Source organism: Leopardus geoffroyi, chromosome A2, assembly GCF_018350155.1.
Source record: "Leopardus geoffroyi isolate Oge1 chromosome A2, O.geoffroyi_Oge1_pat1.0, whole genome shotgun sequence".
Taxonomy (NCBI): Eukaryota; Metazoa; Chordata; class Mammalia; order Carnivora; family Felidae; genus Leopardus; species Leopardus geoffroyi.
In genome coordinates this window covers 155332522-155353614 of record NC_059331.1, presented here as the reverse complement: position 1 = coordinate 155353614, position 21093 = coordinate 155332522, and the positions used below count along the sequence as shown (strand labels likewise).

The 21093-nt window shown below is 44.8% G+C and overlaps 1 protein-coding gene across 1 annotated transcript in view; it reads left to right on the top strand.

Annotated features, from left to right (window-relative positions):
• SLC37A3 (solute carrier family 37 member 3) overlaps window positions 1–21093 on the top strand; it is a 156902-nt gene that overhangs the window by 51020 nt on the left and 84789 nt on the right. The window contains exon 14 of the transcript XR_006716584.1: window positions 3531–3645. The gene's annotated coding sequence lies outside the window, so the exon portion shown is untranslated. The remainder of the gene's footprint in view (window positions 1–3530; window positions 3646–21093) is intronic.

Genomic DNA, 21093 nt, shown 5'->3' with positions numbered 1-21093 from the left:
GTAGAGCCCGGTGAGGGGCTCAAACCCACGACCCTGAGATCATGACCTGAGCTGAAATCAAGGGTCGGGCTGAGCCACCCAGGCGCCCCCATGTAAAAGGTGATTCTATAGACAAGTTCTTGGAGGGAACGTAAGTGTGGCATTGTCACCCAGATTTGTCGTTTAGCAGAACTTTTGAGAAATAAGCCCGTGTCAAGACGGAAAGAAAGATTCCTAATTAAGTTAAAACAAGACCCAAGCTACCCCACCCCACCCTTACACCTCTCACCCCTGCAATCACTTAGGCTACTGAAACAGCCTCTGGATAAAGGGACGGGTTAGTTAAGAATCTTAAAAAAAATTTTTTTTGGGGCGCCTGGGTGGCGCAGTCGGTTGAGCGTCCGACTTCAGCCAGGTCACGATCTCGCAGTCTGTGAGTTTGAGCCCCACGTCAGGCTCTGGGCTGATGGCTCAGAGCCTGGAGCCTGTTTCCGATTCTGTGTCTCCCTCTCTCTCTGCCCGTCCCCTGTTCATGCTCTGTCTCTCTCTGTCCCAAAAATAAATAACCGTTGAAAAAAAAAAATTTTTTTAACGTTTATTTTTTTTAAATGTTTATTTATTTTTGAGACAGAGAGAGACAGAGCATGAACAGGGGACGGGCAGAGAGAGAGGGAGACACAGAATCAGAAACAGGCTCCAGGCTCTGAGCTGTCAGCACAGAGCCCGACGCGGGGCTCGAACTCACGAGCTGTGAGATCATGACCTGAGCCAAAGTCGGATGCTCAACCGACTGAGCCACCCGGGCGCCCCAATATTGTTTATTTTTGAGAGAGAGCGAGAGCGAGCATGAGCAGGGGAGGGGCAGATAGAGGAGGAGACACAGAATCTGAAGCAGGCTCCAGGCAGCTCTCAGCACAGAGCCCAACACAGGGCTCGAACTCACAGCCCACAAGATCATGAGCTGAGCTGAAGTCATACGCTCAACCGGCTGAGACACCCAGGCGCCCCAAGAATCTTGTCGAGAAAAGACTCACAAGGGTGGCACATAGGAATGACCCAGAGCGGTCCCCCTTCCCACATCCGTCTCCCATTTGGCTCTCGCACAGCCATGTCACGTCTTACCAGCTCATTCAGTGCTACGGGACTGTGGTGGTTCTGATCTACAAGGAGATTTTCATATCAACATTTATGTTTTCCTCCCTCTGCCCACACCAAAAGAAGCCAGCCTTTCACGGTCACGTTCTTTTCCCCATCTCAGGCCGCTCATTTCTCTTGACTCAGCAGGGGGAGACAAAGTCCCAGAGACCCTGCCGACTATAATTTTCAACCCCAGAAGGTGCCATATGATTTTTATTTCATGATTACTTTTTATGTGTTTTGAAACCCTCCCGGCTATTTTGAGTTCCCGTTCTACCACTTGCCCCTGCCCACAGCCTCCTACCCCCGCTGATGGGCCACCCAGCCTGTTTGACAGAAAGATGGAGCTTCTCTGGAGTTTCTCTCCTTGGACTGTTCTGTCTCCCAGAGGAAGTGATGCCTGAGCTTCCCTGTAAATCCCTGTGCCTTTGAGTAGCTTCCCTCCACCTCTTGTTTCCAGTCTTTAAACTCTGCAGGCCTGTCAGTTGAGATTCTCAACCATGCACTCCACACCCTGCCACAACCATCCCTTCCACCATGAGTAGTGAGTCCAAATCCAAATCCAAATGGATGGACTCCCCGTGCAAACTTCTCTCTCTCCCTCTTCTTCCCCCCAACAACTGTTCCCTCTCTGACCTGGGCAGCTTTCGGGGCGCCTGGGTGGCGCAGTCGGTTAAGCGTCCGACTTCAGCCAGGTCACGATCTCGCGGTCCGTGAGTTCGAGCCCCGCGTCAGGCTCTGGGCTGATGGCTCAGAGCCTGGAGCCTGTTTCCGATTCTGTGTCTCCCTCTGTCTCTGCCCCTCCCCCGTTCATGCTCTGTCTCTCTCTGTCCCAAAAATAAATAAACGTTGACCTGGGCAGCTTTGAATTATTGAGGTAAGACCTAAAGCACATTCTGTCTCCTCCCCAGTGTGACAGCTTCGAGTTGTTATCTCCAAACAGCTATTAGGGACATGCACTCGGGAATGTTCTCTTCCAGCAGCAGAGTGCGCCCTCCCTGGTGAGGCTGTTCCGTTGTTGGATAGCTGGAATTGTTAGGAAACTCCTTCTCCTTTCTTGATTATTTCTTCCCTCCAAAGCAACATTTCTTCCTTCCGAAGTCTTTTATTCTCTTGGTATATTTGAGGACAACTTCTGTCTCTCTCTCTTAGCTTTTTGGGCTTCCAATCTTAAATTTGTATCGAAACTATTCCCCCAGCTATTGGTTTCTGATTGAATCTGGCAGTGCCGTCCTTTACTTTTGAAGCCATTGGCGGTCTCCTTTTCTTTGAGTTCCACTTCTCTCTCCGATTGGATTTCACCTCTTTCTCCTAATCCTCGATCTCAAGAAAACTCTCTGGACAAAACCATTTCATCTTCTGTGGTCCGGAGGCTCTTGTTCATATTGTTTTTCAGCCTTGTCTTTATCAGTCTACAGAACTCTGGAAAGTCAGAATTACCTTCTAATCATTTAGAAAAATCCCCTAATGCAGTGCCTGGCAAGTGGAAGGTAGAACCTAGCAAATGTTCCATTTTCACTTCCTAGAGAAAGCTTACTTTTTCATATTTCTCTAAAACCTACAGTTGACTACCAAGTATTTATGTCTAGCCCCATTTTGTTACTCAGTTTTTAATCTTAAATTGCCTGGAGCTCACTGGGATGTCCTGTGTGCAGCCCAATTTAATACAGCTTGTTTTCCCCACCCAGTCGATAAAAACCTACTACCATATAGCCTTCCCCATGGTATTTGTATGATAGGCTGCTTGGAACATTTTTGAGCAACCATGATTCTTCATCATTAAGTAGCTCTTTTCTTAGACCATGAGTCCCTGACTGTGCCATAATCTTCACACATTGTCCGTGCCAACAGCACCCTGAAACCCCCCCAGCCAGGATCACAGCCTTAAGGATTTTTTTTTTTTTTTTTTTTTTTTTTAGGAGAGAGAGAGAGAGAGAGAGAGAGAGAGAGAGAGGGAGGGAGAGACTGACTTTCAAGCAGGCTCCACGCACAGCATCAAATTCAATATGGGGCTCAATCCTACAAACCACGGGATCATGACCTGACCCCAAATCAAGAATTGGACACTTAACCAACTGAGCCACCCAAGCACCCTTTATTTTCTTTCTTCTTGATGCTCTGATGTTTGTGGTCTCTATGACTGGGCAGAGACTGCCTCTCCCAGAGAGAGCAAAGGGCTCACCCGGGAGCACACTTTTCATATGCAAATGAACCAGTCCAGAACCCACAGCCTGAACCAACCATCTACTTTATCAACCACTTACACACCAAGCCATTATTTCCTTTGCCCTAAATCACCCCAGAGCCAGGTACCAGATAGCTAGGGACAGCCCCTATTTCCCAAAGCCTATCAGAATTATTCAGACAAGCCAGTCCTAAATGATTTACCCTGTCCTGCCTTGCCTTTCCTGCAGAAAACGCAATAAAAGCTCTGGCTCCTGTTTTCTCCTACTCCTCCTGTCCCCAGACCCAAACTGGAGCTTCCCTATGTGGTCTTGCGTGATATGGTGCGCCCTCTGCTCAAGAATGGTAAGTAATAAACATCTTCTTTCAATGGCATTAACTTTTCTGTGTCATCACTCTGTAACCTCCATAAATTAAAATCCTGCAGGTAAAATTGAGACAAAGACTCATTTTTGTTGTTTCATGTGTCAGTTCTTCACTGCATTTTTTAAACTGGATTGTGCACATCCACTGCATTTTGTTTATTCTTCAGCTGATGGACATTGGGCTCTACCCGTGTTGGCTCTTGTGAAAAATGAGGCTATGAGATTTGCATACAAGTTTTGTGTGGATGTATGTTTTCAGGTCTCTCAGGTGTATTCCTAGGTGTGGAATTGTCGGGTCACATGGTGACTATATTTAACATTTAGAACTGCCGAACTATTTTCCGAAGTGGCTATGCCGTTTTATAATCCCACCGGCAGTCTGTGAAAGTTCCAGTTTCTCCACATCTTCCCTGACACTTGTTATTGTCTGACTTTTGATTTTTAAAATTTTTATGCACTTATTTTTATAAATTGCAACTTTATTTTTTTTAATTTTTATTATTTAAAAAAGTGTATTATTTTGAGATAGGGAGAGAGAGCACAAGTAGGGGAGGTGCAGAGAGAGGGAGAGAGAGAATCCCAAGCAGGCTCCATCTGTCAGTGTGGAGTCTGACATGGGGCTGGAACTCATGAACCGTGAGACCATGACCTGAGCTGAGATCAAGAGTCTGATGGTTAACCAACTGAACCACCCAGGCACCTCTGTCAAACTTTTTAAACTTTTAGTAATCTTCATAGATTTGAAGTAGTGTCATCTTGTGGTTTTGATGGGCAGTTCTCTAATAACTAACACTGTTGAGTAAGTTTTCATGTGTTTATTGGCCATTTGCATATCTTCCTGGAAAAATGTTTCCTTTGCCCATTTAAAAATTAGGTTATTTGTCTTTTTATTGTTGAGTTGTAGGAATTCTTTATATATTCTGGATACGAGTCCCTTCCCAGATATATGATCTGAAAAGCTTTTCCTTGTAATCTGTGAATTATCTTTTCACTTGCTGGTGTCCTTTGAAACACAAATTGTTTTTATTTTGATGAAGTCACCTTAGTTTTTCTTTTGTTGCTTTTGATTTTGGTGTCATATGTATGATATCTTTGCCTAAGCCAAGGTCATGAAGATTTAGTCCTAAGTTTTCTTTTCAGAGTTTTATTGTTTTAGCTCTTACTTTTAGGTGTATAATAATCCATTTGAAGTCAATTTTTGTATATGGTGTGAGCTAGGAGTCCAAGTTACTTCTTTTGCGTGTGGACATCCAGTTGTCCCAGCTTCGTTTACTGAAAAGACTATTCTTTCGCCATTGAATTGTCTTGACACCCTTGTCAAAGACCCACTGATGATTAATGTCCGGTTTTTTCCTGGACTCTCAATTCTGTTCCATTGACCTAAAACATCTGAATGATCTGTATGTCTGTCCTTATGTCAATACCAAACAGTCTTGATTATTGAAGCTTTGTAATAAGTTTTGAAAACAGGGAATGTGCGTCTTCTGACTTTGTTCTCCTTTGTCAAAATTGGTTTGGTGATTCTGGGTCCCTTGTATTTCCACATGAATTTTATAGTTTGTCAATTTCTGCAAAAAAAAAAAAAAAAAAAAAAACCCACAAAACAAACAAAACAAAAAAACCACAAAAAAACAAAAAACCCAAAACCACAAAACAAAACAGGCAGCTGGATTTGGAAGGGGATTATGTTGACTCTGTATATCAATTTGGGGGATATTGCCATCTTAACAGTATTAAATCTTCTAGTCTTTGATATGGCTATCTTTCCAATTTTTAGGCCTTCTTTACTTCCATTCAATGATGTTCCATAGATTTCAGCGTACAAGTCTTGTACTTCTTTTGTTACATTTATTCCTAAGTGTTTTTTCTTGTTGATGCTATTGCAAATGGGATTATTTGTTTAATTGTACTTCATATTGTTCATTGTTAGTATATAGAGATATAGCTGGTTTTTATATATTGGTCTTGTGTCCTATAACCTAGCTGAACTTGTTTTATGTTCTAATAATTATGTTCTGAATTCCTTAGGATATTTTTTGTATGTAAGATCACATCATCTGGGAATAGAAATAGTTTTATTTTTTCCTTTCCAATATGGATGACTGGTATTTCTTTTCCTTACCTAATTTCCCTGGTTAGAGCATGGAGCCGCACACAGGGCTCAATCTCACAAACTGAGATCATGACTTGAACTGAAATCAAGAGTTGGATACTTAACCAACTGAGACACCCAAGAACCCCTGTGGGTTTTTCATAGATGACCTCTTGCCTTTTTGTGATCCTACACTATCTTTTTTTTTATTTTTTTTATTTTAGTGGTTATTTATTTTTGAGAGAGAGAGAGACAGAGCATGAGTTGGGGAGAGGCAGGGAGAGAGGGAGACACAGAATGTGAAGCAGGCTGCAGGCTCTGAGCTGTCAGCACAGAGCCAGATGTGGGGCTCAAGCTCATAAGCCATGAGATCATGACCTGAGCCAAAGTTGGATGCTTAACCGACTGAGCCACCCAGGTGCCCCATTTCATCCAACACTATCTTATTTCTCTGTCTCCTCTCTGAAATTATGGTCTGGTGAAAGGAATGTGGACCTCAAAATCAGATTTGGGTTTGAATTGATTGTCTTATTAATTCTACCAAGAAATGTTGAGTGTTAGACACCAGTGTATAGAAGAAAATCCCTGCTCCCAAACTGCTGTTAATATATTAATAAAACAGTGAGAGAGACAGTCAGATGGATAAAATATTGTAGTATGATAAGTGCTATGATGGGGGTATGGCCAGGGCAATGAGAAGTACAGAAAACAGGCCCTTGGAAAGATCAACTTGAGGATATGTTGCCTAAATTACTCTTGAACAATTGGAGATAGTCTTGGGAGAGAGGGAATGTGTGCAGATATGGAATGCTAGCTGGATTCTGTGAGCCACAGGTAGGTCTGTGAGGCTTGAGTGCGGGGTGCTTACAGAGGGGCTCAAGGTGATCCTAGAGAGAGATAAGCGGGGCCATCCTTCCAAGGGCCTTGTAAGCTTCTGAAGGCTTGGTGAGAAGTGGATGGTGGTAGGAGAGGAGATGGATTGGTGCTGAGTGAGATCATGAGTGGGAAGATCTGGAGATAGGAGGTTTCTGCCCAGGCAGGGAAGAATTGGAGGCCCAAAGTAAAGTTTGAAGAAGGGAATAGAGTCAAGGAAGATTCAAAGGTGGAATTAACAAGATATGTTGCACTAGACTGTGAGAGGTGAAGGAAATGGACTTGAAGGGAATGACTCTCATGTTTTTGATCTGGGCATCTGGGTTGTTTGGTGGATTAACCTGAGACTCTGTTTTCTCATCCATAAAATGGGAAAAATACTTCACAGATAACAGTATGTGCATCTCAGCACAAGCATCTGGTTAGGGCTCAGTAAATACTTACTCTTTTTACTTTCCCCCATTGTTTCTGTTTCTTCTGCTCTTTTTTTAAAAATTTTTTAAAGTCGATTTTGAGAGAGACAGAGACAGCATCTGAGAGAGGGGCAGAGAGAGGGAGAGGGAGAATCCCAAGCAGGGTCTGCACTGTCAGCACAGAGCCTGATGTGGGGCTCAAACTCATGAAATCATGAGATCATGACCTGAGCCAAAACCGAGTCAGATACTTAACCGACTGAGCCACCCACGTGCCCCTGTTTTTTGTGTTCTTTAAATGTAGGTCTTCATTAGGTTAGTTCTCCCTTCAGAATGCTTTGCTGTGTCCCACAGTCCCCACTGGTACCCCTGTGTGGGTGACTCCCATATCTCTCTCTCCATCCTTATCTCTCTCCTAAGTATTTTTGACTGTGTTCTGGGCATCTCCATGACCTGTTAACCTTCACAAAGGAGAAGCATCCCCCAGCTCTCTTCTTCCTCCTCGTGTCCATACGCCTATGAATGCCACTGTCATCTTCTGTCATTCCACCTTAAAATCATTTTTGCTAGTTGAAAAACACATTTCTGTCTTACGGTTTCTAGTTTTCCAAAGTCATTTTGATGTCCTTCTCTCCGCTCATCTCCTCCCATTCAGTGAAATTTGGGCTCTGTTTGATCCCCTCCATAACCCTGTACACACCTGTTTCCTTTTCTGTCCCCATAGTGCTGCCTTCCATCAGGCCTTCATTACTCCCATCGGAACTAAAGCTCTGGTTCTCTACCCCTGGTTTCTGTCCCTTTTGGTCCCCCCATCAGGCAACTGCCAGGCTGAGTGTCTAGAGACTAACTTGATCAGGACTCTCACCCTGGTGAGGGTCTTCAGTGAGTTTTCCATACCCAGTGGATAGTTGCTCAAGGCACCGCATGTCCGAACCTGTGTGCTTTCCGTTTCTATCTCCCCACATCCTTGTAGACAAATGAGATTGTTTTCTGCACCGTGAGTATCATCTCTGCATCTTCCCTTGTGGGAAGTGTGCTTGTTCTCCAAGTCACAGCTCATGGATCCTGCCTGACTTTGATCAAACCAGGTAACTCTCCTTCCTCATATCCTGCAGCACTTCGTGCTTATTTAAAATGATTTGTGTACATATCTTATCTCTCCTACTGGATTTAATCTCCTCAAGGGTGCCGCCTTCATCTCTATAACCCCCAAAATGCCTGTCTCATATTCAATAAATATGTGTTAATGGAAGGTACTACATTCTCATCTTCCTGAAGCATGAGCTTTGCTTTTCCAAATGCCTGTCCCTGAGGGCCTATGACGCAGACAGTAAGAGGATGAAGGGCAGCTGACTTTCCCCTGTGGATCCTCTTGTAATTTCATACAGAGTAGTATGGGGATATTACAAAGACACGTTCTTATTTAAATTCTCGGTAACTAAGTCCAGCAGCATTTGGTGGGTTTTATATAGTCCATATAGCTTTTAACTCTTTATGTGGCTTGCATGGGCATAAGTCATCATACACTGTAGGGGAGCTTGAGAGATTGGGCAATTAACCCAAGTGCTAGGCAGTTATGCAGAACCATAGGTACCGGTCTGGCTTTTCCTGGTAGAATCTAGAACTTAAGTTTATATACTTCTTAGGTACTTTTAGCCAGGTGATTCGTTTGGGAAATTGCACGCGGTACGCCTTGCCCTCCCTTGCCCTTCCCTGCAGTAGCTTCTCAGAAGGCTGCTTCAGCTGGGTTTTCAAGGAGGTGGCTCTCAGTCCCGGTTTCCAATTAGTGATTTCCAGGAACTGAGAAGGGAAACAGGAATAGAAAGAGTTAGAGAGTTTCTGTCTTAGGCTAAAAAAACTCCAACGCTCAGTTCCTATAGCACTTGTCTCCTGGCAGCGAGACAAGGAAGGAAAGAAACTGTGAAGGGTGCCAGGGTGCCAGTAGAGCATCCGTGTCCTTGGCAGAGCTCTGAATCGCATTCACAGCTCTCGGTGATTCATCGTGTGCAGGCCTGCCCACCCATGATCCGAGTGGCCGAGGACAGGGTGAGTCAGGCCTCCCGCAGCTTCCTTTCCTGACTTCAGTTCCGTGCCCTTCCCGGGCTCGCCGGGCTGCGGGGCAAGGGGAGGCCAATGATGCAGGGTGGTGCCTGCTAGGAGACGCAGGGCACTGGTCCATTCCTTTTTGAAGGGCTTCCTGCTCCCGTCTGCTCTAAGCCCTAGGGAAATATGGAGAAGAAAGGCAATCCTGATATTTGGAAGGAAGGCAGCGGTCATTTTAAAGACCTATCTAAATTTGGGGCCTACTTAGCCCCATTAGCTGGATAAGCTTCTAGGTCAGTCTCTACACTATCTCTCATTGTTAGATGATGCCCCTCTTAAATGTGGTCTGCAGCCTGTTCTCTGTGTCCCATTCTTTTCTCTTAATTCTTTTCTCTCTCCCCTTGCTCAGCAGGAGTTCTATTTATTTATGAAATCACAGCTGTTGGACTTTTCCTTTCCAGGATAGTTTTCCAACCCAGGTATGTCCCATCTCTTGGTTGGCCCTCCCCTATCACTAGCCCTAACTCAAAAGATATTACCAACAGCAAATTATGTCAATGCCGAATCCTAGTGTTCTCAGCACCAAACCCCCTAGTGTGGGTCCAGGCCCAGAGTTCACCACATTTGTCCCCATTTGACCTGCAGCAGAATCCGTGGTTTAAAAATCCTCCTAATGCTGGGGCACCTGAGTGGCTCGGTCAGTTAAACATCTGACTCTTGATTTCGGCTCAGGTCATGATCTCGCGGTTCGTGGGATCGAGCCCTGCATCGGGTTCTGTGCTGATGGCACGGAGCCTGCTTGGGATTCTCCCTCTCCCTCTCTCTCTCTGCCCCTCCCCTGCTCATGCTGTCTCTGTCTTTCACCCTCATGGTAAATTTAAAAACTTAAAACAAAAATCCTCCTAATGCCATATTATGCTTAAAAATGGAGCATTCTTCATCCGGTCAACCCGAGACAGGCCGCAGATCTCCTGGTCTTAGCTAAGCTTCCTGTTGTCTTGCCACTGCACAGCTCTTGCCATGTGTCCTATTTTATGTTTGTAGCAAGGCATTTCTTCTCTTTCGCCCCTTCCCCAGCACTGATATTCTTGGATCCACTCAAGTTCAAATGATGATGTGTCCGTGTTCCCCCCTCACGGCGGGGGAGTGCCTTCTAGCTCTGCATGTGTCTATCACCAGAATTGTTCCAGGACGCTTTAGAGAAATCCAGGCACAGCTAGGTTGGGTGACTTGGCTAGAGTGGCATAGCACTGTCTGAGCGAGAGTGATAATTTACTGTTTTAGAGGTTTTCTGTTCTCCCTTCCTTGTGGCTGCACAGCACACATGCTCTGAGGAGAATGCAGCTTTATTAACAAAACCTCCAAGTGCGTTTGCTTCCCAAAAGAACTAGACAAGACGAGGCACTGGGGCTGTGTCAACTATCCCGCGAGTGAGGGTAGAAAGCAGAGGAGATTGGTTGTGAATAATACCTCACTTCTGTACGGGGTCAACACTTGTCGTAAATATGACCAGGTCTCTGGATCGAAGCTAATTCTAAGCCCTACCGGATGACCCATTTATTTCAAACACGTTGCACAATATTTTGAAGCGTGAGGGATGGTTACCTAAAATTCACTGCAATGGGATAACTTGGAGGCACTTCAATGTGAATTGTTTTGAAGTCACTTTCATTTTTATTGTCAGAACAAATCCACGAAATAGGTAGGACAGAGATTGAGGCCCATTGTAAAGTGAGGACCCTGAGGCACAGTGAATGAATGAATGAATGAATGAGTGAGTGAGTGAGTGAGTGAGTGAGTGAATGGGGCCAACTGCATTTATTCCAGAAAGCACAGACTTGGTTCGCACAGTTGAGACTAGACCCCTGATCCGTGTTTGATTTCTGTCACATTGCTCTTTTCTCAGGAAACTTCCTTCACTTAAGAGATGAGACCAGGCCATCCCCAGGAGGACCTGTGCTCTGAGTGCTTTTATTAAAGCCATAAGGAGTTTCTCTGAGCTATCCACACACTCTTGCCTACAGAGGTGTGCATGTCATCTGGAACTTATAGTGAGCCCTGGGAGCAGGCCCCCTTCTGCAGTCCGTCAGGACTCAACTCCTCTGGCTCTGTCCACACCCTCCCAGACATGTTCCCGCTGGCATCCACCTGATGCCACTTTGTCCTGACCGTGCCACTGCCACCTCATCGACTCCTGACCTTGTCAGCTCCCGGACTCGTGGGGCAGGAGAAGGGAATGCTGCCTCCCTGCCCCCCAGAGATGCTTCCCTTCGTTCCGTAAGTAATTCTTGAGCACCTGCCATTTGTTGGGTTCTCTAATTATATTGCTTGTCATCATTGTGTCCACCTACTGACTTCAAGGAAGCCCTCCCTCTTTCTGTAATGAGTTTAGTGCTGGACTGATAGCGTCCCAACACTTTTTTTTTTTTTTTTAATTTTTTTTTTTCAATGTTTATTTATTTTTGGGACAGAGAGAGACAGAGCATGAACGGGGGAGGGGCAGAGAGAGAGAGAGACACAGAATCAGAAACAGGCTCCAGGCTCTGAGCCATCAGCCCAGAGCCCGACGCGGGGCTCGAACTCACGGACCGCAAGATCGTGACCTGGCTGAAGTCGGACGCCCAACCGACTGCGCCACCCAGGCGCCCCGTCCCAACACTTTTAATTGCCATCGCTACCAAGGAATTGAACATCTATGTTACTGACCGTCCAAACATCCCACCCTTCTAGTTCTCTAGACCTTAAATGCAGTATCTCCATTTACAGGACACTGCAGGCACCCACGAGGATGGTTAAGCTTATTGGACTTGCTAATCAGGTGCGAATGTTCCTCCTCTAACCTTCTCGGCTCAAAATCTCTCTGACCACGTTTCTTGGGATCATGACCCTTCCCTCCTTTCCCTTGCCCTTGACAGACATCACTAATCAATGGCCAGGGCACTTAGTCAAACTGAGTCTGGACACGGATTTGAAAGTCCTCAACATGAAACACGAACACCACTACATCTTATCACATTTGGCCTGAAGAGTTACACAGCTGTTTTCAAAACCTTTTGAGACCACCACCTTTTTCTCTCCTTCCCACCTGAAGTGGGAGCCCTAGACTCCTCGTTCTGCCCGTCGCCCCAGGCTACCTTCTCTTCTTTCTTTGCAGAGCTCAGAAAACCCCATGGTTGACCATTTCAAAGATGTGCCTTCAAGTGTCCAAGATGCCTCACTCTTGGATTTTTATTACATTCATCTTAAGCATACTTAGAAGCCACCCCCGCCATAAGCTTTTTCCACACACCCCCCACCTTAGAGCGCCAAGCACTGATGGCTGGGCCATAGTGAGGGTTGCTGTATGTGTGTGCTCTCCAGCCTCACCTGGGCCCCAGTGACACTCACCAGTCATCTGATTCTTCCTCTGTTGGCTGCCTGAGTCACATTCTGCGGCAGATGCACCATTGTGGAGCCATCAGAGTCTCATTTCCTATCTCATTGAGGAGTGAGAAGCCACCTTCCTTCCTCTCCACTAAAGTGTTCTCTTGACTTTCTCCTTCCCTTTCCCCGTCACTTCCAGCTACATCATCCTAGCCCTTTGTCAGGTCTCTTCACTCTGCTCCCCTTACATCTTCTGCTCCATCAGTTCCCTCCCTTCTCTCTTTCTCTCTAGTTTCTAGTCTCCTCCATGCTACTAGTTCTTCTACTTCAGTGTCTCCTAACCCACAAAACAGATAAAATGAATCCAAGTGATGCCCAAAAGCCTCTCCCCATCTTCATTGTTAAATGAATTGAAAATCATCTGTCCCTACATAATATAGCTACCACCCTCTGCCCCATTTCGACACTCCCTCTCCGCCCTGTGGCCGTCAGCTTCTGCGGCTCCTCCAAAGAGCCCCCTCCTGGTCCCCACCTTCCCTTTCATTCCCATCCCATGGCCTTGTTCAGGGCCAGACCTTCCCTCCCTTTCACCTGGCTGTTCAGAAGCCTCTATCACCTCTTTCAGTCTATTTTATACATTGATTCCCAGCTAATCAATCTCAGAGACAACTTTGAGAACTTCATCCTGCTCAGAATTAAGTGGAAAATCCCCAGTCTGGCAATCATGGCACCCTGGGCCTGATCTCTTTGCAGCCACCTCTCCACTTAGATTCTTCTTTATCCAAACTGGACCCCATACTGAGGTATACTCTCTGTTGTTCTTCCTATAGACCTTGACTCATGCTTCTTCTGGAACAGACTTGCCTTCTTCTCTGTCCTTAGATGCTCAGCTCAAGTTCTCTCACCTCCACAAATGTTTTGGTGATCCCCACAAGTGGGTGCATTCTCTTCTCTGGATCTCTTGAAGCACATTTTTGGAACATCTTGAAAGCACTGTCATATTACTATGATTCGGTCTATTTCTGGCCATTGATCTCCTTGAGGATAAGGAATATGTATCTTTAACGTTGTCTACCTTCCCAGCCAGTGTCCAGGGTAGAGCTTCGCGTTATTGCTAAGTCCTTGCTCAGCGCACATGAGGTATCCAGTGTTAATCATCCTGAGCCCGAGGCCCAAACTGGTGGCCCACACAGCTCACATGGTAATCCCTGACATGTTTTGTCTAGCTCCTCTAGAGTTGGCTTGATTTTGTTTTTTTGGTGGTGATGAATTATGTTAAATATAAAATTCGCCATTTTAACCATTTAGAAAATTGTTTAAGTTTATTTATTTATTTTTGAGAGAGAGAGAAAGAGAGACAGAGACAGAGAGAAAGCACAAGCGGGGGAGGGGGCAGAGAGAGAGAGAGAGGGAGACACAGAATCTGAAGCAGGCTCCAGGCTTTGAGCTATCAGCACAGAGCCCGACACAGGGCTTGAACTCATGAACTGTGAGATCCCGACCTCAGCTGAAGTCAGTCGCTTAAACCACCGAGCCAGCGAGGCGCCCCCATTTTAGCCATTTTTAAGTGTGCAATTCAGTGGCGTGAATTACATTCACAATGTTGTGTAATCATCACCACCATCTATTTCTACAGTGGTTTTTTTTCATCACCTCAAACAGAAACTCTATAACCATTAAGCAATAACTCCCCAGCCTCTGGTAACCTCTTATCTACTCTCTATGAATTTGCCTCTTCTAGATATTTCATAGAGTGGAATCATACAATATTTGCGCTTTTGTGTCTTGTTTATTTCACTTAGCATGATGTTTTTGAGGTTCACCCGTTTTGTAGCAGGTGGCAACACTCCATTCCTTTTTATGGCTGAATGTATTCTGTCTGTGGTGTGCATCGACCACATTTTGTTTATCCATTCATCTGTTGATGGACACTTGGATTGCTTCCACCTTTTGGCTCTTGTGAATAATGCCACAACAAACACTATCATAATCTGTTTGAGTCCCATATTTTAGTTCTTTTGGGTATCTATCTGGGAGTGAAATTGCTAGGTCATATGGTAAGTGTATGTTAAACTTTTTGAGGAACCTGCTGTAGAGTTGTTAAAATTCAAAGCACTTAACAACTTTAAAAATGAGAGATTACTCATAAAAATTAGACTTTTTTCAACTTCTCTTGGAAAAAAAAAAAAGAAAAAAGAAGAAGTCATCTGGCACTCATGGGTCTACCAGGCCCATTTCTGTAGGCATATAATCTGCTGGGGATGAGTGGGAACCACTCCCCGTAGATGATGTGTCTCGTCTCCAGCTCGACAAGGTCCTCACTGGGTGACATCGGATCTGGACATTCTCTGCCTCGGCCCAGTGTAAGCCTTTGTTCTAGTTCCTTTCCTTCACTGTACCTTTCTAGCCTTCCCACACAACCACTCTTTCCTTCCTGTGTTCATACTCACCCCGCATTATTATTTGAGTGCATACTGTTCCTTTCCCTTTCTAGCCTGTAATTATCTGAGGGCAGAGAGCCTTTTTATCTCAGATTTATCAGGACCGGTGGACATGTTGTTGGTACACAAAGTCTTAGTTATATTAGTTTTTTTTTTTTGAGCTTATTTATTTGGAGAGAGACAGAGACAGTGCAAGTAGAGGAGGGGCAGAGAGAGAGAGAGAGAGAGAGAGAGAGAGGGAATCCCAAGTGGGCTCTGCACCAGCACAGATGTGGGGCTTGATCTCATGAACCGTGAGATCATGACCTGAGCCGAAACCAAGAGTTGGAAACTTAACCAACTGAGCTACCCAGGTGCCCCTATACTACATTTTTAAATTGAATATCTGGGTTTTAGGGCAGAACTTATTTATACGATTATGACTAACAGAGTCAACCAACTGCTACACTGCATTGTGGAATGTTATAAGAAAAGGGCAAAAAGTCTAAAATCCGGGAAATGAATTACAGATGACAGGCAATGAGGGAAGGGCTAACTACTTCCTCATTTAACATATTTCTTTGTAAGGTTTTCTTTTCTTTTTTTTTTTTTTTTTTTGGTCACTGTAGGCTGTAGTCTGATGAAAATCATCTAAAGGAGGATTTATGGAAAACCGAAGTACAGTGTCATAGAATTAGAATTAGAGTAGATGTCATGAAATAGAATTATAGAATTAAGATGTCACGCCTATATACACATGCAAGAAAAATTGAATCACTACCTCACATCATATAAAAAAAAAAAATAACTCCGATTGGGTCACCACTTAAATGTAGGAGCCCAAACTATAAAACTGTTAAAAAGAAACAGAGGAGTAAATCTTGGTGATGCTGATTCAGGCAGTGGTTTCTTAGAGATGCACCAAAAGCACAAGCAACAAAAGATAATTTGGATTTCATGAAATTGACAACTTTCGTGTTTCAAAGGACACCATCCAGAAAGTAGAAAATCACAGAATGGGAAAAATATTTGCAAATCATATGTCTTATGAGGAAATCGTAGCCAGAATATATAAGGGGCTCTTACCAGTCAACAAAAAAAGATAAGGAACCCAATTTAAAAATAGGCAAAGAATCTGAAGAGCTTTTCCTCCAAAGAACTTATCTCAATAGCCAGTAAGTACGTGAAAAAGCTCAACGTCCTTAGTCACTAGGGAAACACAAATCAAAATCACAATGAGATACCGCTTCATATCCATTAAGATGTTTCTGATAAAAACATTACAGTAAAAAGTGGTAGAAAATTTATGGAGAAGTTGGAATCCTCATACATTGTCAGTAGGATTATAGGTGGCATAACCATTTTGGAAAGTAGTTTGGTGTTTCCTCAAAATATTAAACGTAGAGTTACCATATGATCCAGCAAGTCCACTCTTAGGTGTAGACACAAGAGGAGGAAAACACATGTTCACACAAGTGTCTCTTACAGCATTATTCAGAAGAGCCAAAAGATTGGGGGTGACTGAGTGGCTCAGTTGATTAAGTGCCCAACTCTTGATTTGGGCTCAGTTCACAAATCCACAGTTCTTGGAATCAAGCCCTGCTTTGGGCTCTGTGCTGCCAGTGCGGAACCTGCTTAGGATTTTGTTTGCCCTCTCTCTCTCTCTCTCTCTCTCTCTCAAAATAAATAAACTTAAAAAAAAAAGAATAGCTGAAAGATTGGAAGCAACACAAATTTCCATCAACTAATAAATGGATGAACAAAAATGATGTATGCATGCAGTGGAATATTATTCAGCCATAAAAAGGAATGACGTATTGCTACATCCCCTAATGTAGATGCATCTTGTAGACATTATGTACACATCATGCCAGGTGAAAGAAGTCAGACACAAGAGACTATAGATTGTAGGATTCCATTTACATGAAATGTTCACAGTGGTCAAATCTATAGACGTAGAAAGCAGATGAGGGTTGTCTGGGGCTGGAAAGGGCAGAGAATGGGAAGTAAACAGGGTTTCTTTTTGGAGGTGATGACAATGTTCTAAAATTAGATTGAGTGATAGTTGCACAACTCTGAATATATTAAAAACCACTGAGGTGTTAAAAAAAAAGGGGGGGGGTAGAAACAGAAGACTCCGACATAAAATGTTCTTCATTCCTCTTACGTAACTACTAAAATACACAGTGCTCAAAGATGACAAAAGAAAATATGTCTGAGGTAGTTTAGACTAAAGCACTTACAGATGACCTGGAATGTGTATTGAGTTTGCTTTAAAACTCAAGGCTTGGGGCACCTGGGTGGCTCAGTAGGCTGAGCATCTGACTTCGGCTCAAGTCCTGATCTCACAGTCCATAAGTTCGAGCCCCATATCGGGCTGTGTGCTGACAGTTCAGAGCCTGGAGCCTGCTTTGGATTCTGTGTCTCCCTCTCTTTCTGCCCCCTCCCCCACTCATGTTCTGTCTGTCTGTCTGTCTCTCTGTCTCTCCCAAAAAATGAGTAAACATTAAAAAACAAAACAAAACTCAAGGCTTGCTCCAGGCACCCCTCCACGCAGGGTCAACTTGGGTGGAGGACAGATGAAATAAAATGAGCAGAAGATTGATAATTGTTGAAGCTGCAGGGTGGGCACCCAAGAGTTCATTACACAGCTCTATTTTTGTGAATGTTAAAAAAAATTCGTCCATAATAAATGTTAAAAAAAAAAAAAAGACAGCTTGAGCATCTACCATTCAGTAGATACCCCCAAGATATGTCTATGTTTTGGGGGAGCTCTGTGTAGAGGGCCATGACCACGGACTCCGTGTGGTTATTCTTACACATGTGCATCTGTGTGAACAAGGAGGAATGGGGTTACCTGAAGGAGAGGCCAAAGCACTTTGGGAGATGTTTTTCATTTTGTCGGGCTGTTGTACAAAAGACTACAAACTGGGTGGGGGGGGGGGGGTGTAAAACAACAGAAATTTATTCTCTCACAGTTTGGGAGGCTTGGGTGTCTGTTGGGCCAGACTCTCTCTGAGGCCTTAGGGGACGAACCTTACCTTACCTTACCTTACCTTACCTTACCTTACCTTACCTTACCTTACCTTACCTTACCTTACCGAGTCTTACCGAGCCTTACCGAGCCTTCCTTACCTCTGGAGTTGGTGGCAATCTTTGGAGTGCCTGGCTTATAGAGGCACCGCTCCAGTCTGCCCCCGTTGTCATCTGGGGTTCTGCTTGTCTCTCCACATTGTCTCCTCTCTGTGTAGGTCTATCTCTGACTCTTTTTTCTTGACTAAAAAGGACACCACTCACATGGTGTGAGGACCCATCCTAACTGAGTATGACCTCATCTTAACTTGATCACATCTGCCAAGACCCTGTTTCCAGATAAGGTCACATTCACAGGTAGCGAGGGTGAGGACGTCAACATATCTTTGGGGGGAGGGACGCAGTTCACCTCACGAAAGGACACAGGTGGAGTAAGCAGCAGGTTAGACAGGTTCTCAGCAGCGCACATTTCTACTGTGAATCTTCAGCTCTCCAGGCAGGCTATGGTGGACACAGCGTTCGCCATGACTAGGATTACCCCGAATGTGTCACTCCCTGGCCAACTTTATCTTTTCCAAAAGGAGACAAGCCTTTTCTGGTACTCATCTCCCATTTGGCAGCCTTGACTGGTGAGTGATCCACCTAGCCTCTTCCAGTCTGTCACCTCCTTTCCCTATAATGTTCTTGGGGATAATTCTAACCAGTATTCACTTAAGATATGTTTCAGGAAAGGTCAGTTTCTTACTCTTTGACACAGACACGTATATCACTTTTAGAGTTTATCTTTTGAGCTGGCTGCTGAAGTTATTTTAGACTTTCCAGTTAAATTGACCCAGAAATCATTCCTCTTTTGAAACTTCCTCTGAAACGTTACTCACTCTGACTCTTTAACTCAGGATTACATTGTGCTGTTTCTTGCCCTGTAATCTTACTCTGGCCTTTGACCAAAAGCAATAGAATCAGACCTCAATGCTAAATGGTACTTATATATAATTTTATTCTAGTAAACGTAATATTTGATAATTGCCATGTACTCTCAGATAGTCGTCTGAAGAGTCTCACGGAGGAATCACCAGCTTCTCCGTACTTTGTGAAGCGTGTGGGCCACGGACTTTTGGTCACTTTCTGAAGACGTTGCAGGCGGAGGGGCTTCCGCCCTCCCTCCACGCTAACTTCAACCTATTTTTCAGCTCCAGTCAGTGGGAGTGATGATCAACCCATTAGTTTTCATCTCATCACTTTTAGGAAGAGCGGGAAGGGCCTGAGCAGGAAGGAGCTGCTGCTGTTTTATGGAGGAGGGAGGAGGCTGGCCCCACACAGTGCGGGGAGACGAGGGCTGGAACGAACCTGGGTGCTGCTCTCGGGAGCTTGGAATTGGACGACCGTGGATCCCAGGGCAGAGATAAAGAGACTGGTGGGCCCAAGATGCAATATCGATCCTTGGTCATCCCCCCACCCCCACCTGGCCCCGTGTACAAGTGGAGGGTAAGCAAATAGCAGTGTCCAAACAGGGCTGATAGTGATATTTTAAGAGCTTCCTTCTGCGTATTGCCTGCGTCCTGAGGGCGAGGCACTGTGCTAACAGCTTTATGTGTGTTGGGTACCTGCCAGCTCCCCTCAATCTCTGTCCTATGTTTGAGAGTAACTCATTCCTTACCTTGGGTGGGGTCTTCCATGGTGCTTTTCAAAATCCAGATTGACAAAAGGCTCTCAGTTTTACAGTAAAGCTCGTTTCTCCCTCCTCCTATGGTGCAATTAATATACTGTGTACAATTTGTAGAAAGTCTGTCTACAAAGGGCTCTGTTAGAAGATCCCTTTTCTTGACAGGACAGAAACATGAATAACAGAAAGGCTTGGAGTGCATTGATGGTTCACTCATCAGAAGCAATATTTAATGCAATAGAATTAATTGTACTACTAGAAAGGACTGGGGCTGAGGTCCTAGGAGCTTTTTATAACTGGATTGAAAGGATCCATAGACTCACCCCTGACATCCAGTCAGAACCGTACCTGACCCACAATAGAGCCAGGGTGAATTTTTTTTTTTTTTAAGCTATCCATTAAAAAAGATCTTCTGAGGCGAGCCCATTATTTCCTTTGTTAGTTTGGATCAGAGTCTAAAAGCCCTGACAAGTCAGAGTTCCTTTGTGCTCTTGCTACGATTTGAGCCTGTTCCTTTTATGTCATGTTCTCTGTGGAGACGGAAAAGACACTGTCCCCTTCCAATGTATATACACCTGTTAAATTCCAGAGAACTGCCGCTAACTGGCACATTTACATAATTGCTGCCTTCTCTTCCAGGCTGTGTTTCTGACCTCCCGTTTATTTTCTGTTTCCTATTAGATTTCCTATTTGGTTTCTTTGAAAAAGTACCACCTCGGTGTGTTCACATTCTAATGTCTTTTCCTTGCTTTGCGTCTCCCTTTTCTCAAAAGACACAGCGAAGTGGGGGTTCTGTAAATTGTTGAAGACTCCGTGGAGCCGGTGAAGGGAAGTCGCAGTGTTAACTCGCCAGGGATCAGAAAGCCCCAGCTTTCGTCAGGCCGAGTGGCCTCCAGAGGAGGGCTCCTGGCTTGTTTCGGGTTCGTGCCCTGAGCCCGCCTTGCGCAGGGTTAGTAAATGTAACATGCCTGAGTTACCTGGAATGCTCAGTGAACACTTGCTTGTTAGTTACTCTGCGGGCTTCATCGCAGGTTCTGGGAGTACCCTTAAAAATTTAGCGGATTCTAGGGGTGCCTGTGTGACTCAGTCGGTTGAGCGTCTGACTTCGGCTCAGGTCATGATCTCACCTCTCCTGGGTTCGAGCCCAGTGTCGGGCTCTGTGCTGACAGCTCGGAGCCTGGACCCTGCTTTGGATTCTGTGTCTCCCTCTCTCCCTGCCCCTCCCCTGCTCATGCTCTGCCTTTCGCTCTCTCAAAAATAAATAAACATTAAAAAAAAAAAATTTTGTTTTTCAAAACAAATTAAGTGGATTCTAGATGAGTGACCCTGCAAGAGTATGACCCGTAGTCATCTGCTGCTGTAGCCTGAATAACACCTGTTAGAGCACACCTTGCATCCTGCCAGGCAGTTTAGACACATGAGAAAATAGAACGAGCCTCGTGCATTTTATGCCAGCTATAAGGGACCTGCTGCGCCATCACTTGGATGATCATTCCTCCCGGGGCAGGTGTCCCAGGCGTGGCCCGAA